Source organism: Tasmannia lanceolata, unplaced genomic scaffold (genome assembly GCF_043159265.1).
Source record: "Tasmannia lanceolata isolate RefF3 unplaced genomic scaffold, GAP_Taslan_0.1 ptg001307l, whole genome shotgun sequence".
In the NCBI taxonomy this organism is placed as follows: domain Eukaryota; kingdom Viridiplantae; phylum Streptophyta; class Magnoliopsida; order Canellales; family Winteraceae; genus Tasmannia; species Tasmannia lanceolata.
Genome location: NW_027519967.1, coordinates 17,501 through 19,903, shown reverse-complemented (window position 1 = coordinate 19,903; position 2,403 = coordinate 17,501).

Below are 2,403 nucleotides of genomic sequence, written 5' to 3'. Positions count from 1 at the left end.
GGCGTCTTTGCCTGGATAGGCTAAGGAATGGGCATGCTTTGGGCGTTTTCCCCGGATAGGCACTGGAATGGGCTGGTTTTGGGCGTTTTTGCCTGGATAGGCTAACGAATGGGGCATGCTTTGGGCGTTTTTGCCCGGGTAGGCACTGGAATGCCTGGCCTTGGCTGGGCATTGCTGGGTTGGGCTCCCTTGGCCTTTCAGGCGCCTTGGATGCTGTCTTGGGAAGACCATGGGCACAAGGCCATGGCATATAGTGAGGAATGGACCACGGTTGGCAAGGCTAGGCATATAGAGAGGAATGGACCATGGTTGCCAAGGTTGCGCAAGTTTTGGGCATTTTTTGCCCGGATATGCCCAAGTATGCCCCGATAGGCCCGTTACGCCCCGGTATGAACGCGTATGCCCGGATAGACTCGGTATGCCTTGGGATACATGCGTATGCCCCGATAGGCTTGGTACGCCCCGATATGCGCACGTGTGCCCCAGTAGGGCTCGGTATGCCCCGGTATGTACGCGTGTGCCCCGATAGGCCCGGTATGCCCCGATATGCACACGTGTGCCCCAATAGGGGTCGGTATGCCCCGGTAGGTACGCGTGTGCCCCGTAATGCACGTTTCGCAGATCTCCCCGCATGTCCCGCCCCTATATGTAATACTTACTTACTTACTTACTTTCTTTCTTGCTTGCTTGCTTGCTTGCAATGGTTGGGAGTGCCCGGCATGCCCCGCTGCAGAGACCAAGGGCGCAATGACTTGGCACCGCGGATGCCGGGACTCCGGCACTTCCCGTGGCACTGATGGTTGGTTCCAAAGACAAAAGGCCGTGCAAGGCCACCGCACCGCGGATGATTTTGCTCGTGCTGGCGCCGTTGTGTGGCCAAAGAACATGCGCGAATGCTCGTGTCGGAAGGGTTGGTGTCCTGGCCCCGCGGGTGTCACGAATGCTCGGTTGCGAAGACCATGGGACCAGAGCCATGGCACGTCGGATGATGGCTCCAGCTGGCGCCCCGGCACTTTCTGTGGCATTGATGCTCGGTTTCAAAGACAAACGTGCGCAGGGCCAGGGGACCGCGGATGACTGCTCGTGCTGGCCCCGTTGGGCGGCATTGATGGTCGGTTGCAAAGAAAATGCGCGATTGCTCGTGTCGGGGCCTGGCAAGCCAAGGCCAAGCGAGCCATGGCAACGCGGATGATGGCTCCAGCTGGCGCCCCGGCACTTTCTGTGGCATTGATGCTCGGTTTCGAAGACAAACGTGCGCAGGGCCAGGGGACCGCGGAGGACTGCTCGTGCTGGCCCCGTTGGGCGGCATTGATGGTGTGTTGCAGAGAGCATGTGCGATTGCAAGTGTCGGCCGGGTTTGGGTTCCCTTGGGCTTTCGGGTGCCTTGGACGCTGTCTTGCGAAGACCATGGGCACAAGGCCCCGTCCTGGCCCCTTGTTCGATTCGCTCTCGTCTTGCGCTTGCTTCCAAGGTCCTCCATGACCTTCCCCATGGCCTTGCTAGATCCCCCCCATGACGCATGACCTCTGTCCGTTGATTGGTTTTGAGTGCACACCATGCCCGGCTTGGCACCGTGTTGTCGCGTGAGTGGCATTTGGATCGTGCATGCTGGTGGGCTACCTGCCAATGCGCACAAGCCTTGCACACTAGCCTTGCGCACGAGCCTTGCACAAAAGCCTTGGACACAAGCCTTGCGCACAAGCCATGCGCACAAGCCTTGGACGCTAGCCTTGCACACAAGCCATGCATACAAGCCTTGCTCACAAGCCTTGGGCACTGGCCCATCGCAGTAGCCTTGCACACAAGCCTTGCGCACTAGCTTTGGGCACGAGCCTTGCGCACTTGCCTTGGGCACTAGCCTTGCACACAACCCTTGGGAACTAGCCTTGCGCACCAGCCTTGCCCACAAGCCTTGCACACCAGCCTTGCACACTAGCCTTGCATACAAGCCTTGCACACTAGCCTTGCACACAGGCCATGCTCACTAGCCTTGGGCACTAGCCTTGCACACAGACCTTGGGCACTAGCCTTGCGCACTAGCCTTGCCCACGAGCCTTGCACACTAGCCTTGCACGCAGGCCTTGCACGCTAGGCATGCTTGGGCCAGCAGCTCCCGCATCAAGTCGGCGGGTGTAGGCACGGTTGGGCGCAGATCCCGCATCGCCTCGTCGCGTCTGGGCGCAAACCCGTCGCGTCTCGTTGCGTCTTCAGAAGTCGTCGCTAACAGCACCTTTGGTTGCCACTGGTGGTTAGGCGGGTTGGTTGCGCAAACCCTATAGGAGGGTGGCATGCTGCGGGGCGCTGGAATGCGCAGGCTTAGGGCGTTTTTGCCCGGATAGGCACTGGAATGTGCTGGTTTTGGGCGTTTTTGCCTGGATAGGCTAAGGAATGGGCATGCTTTGG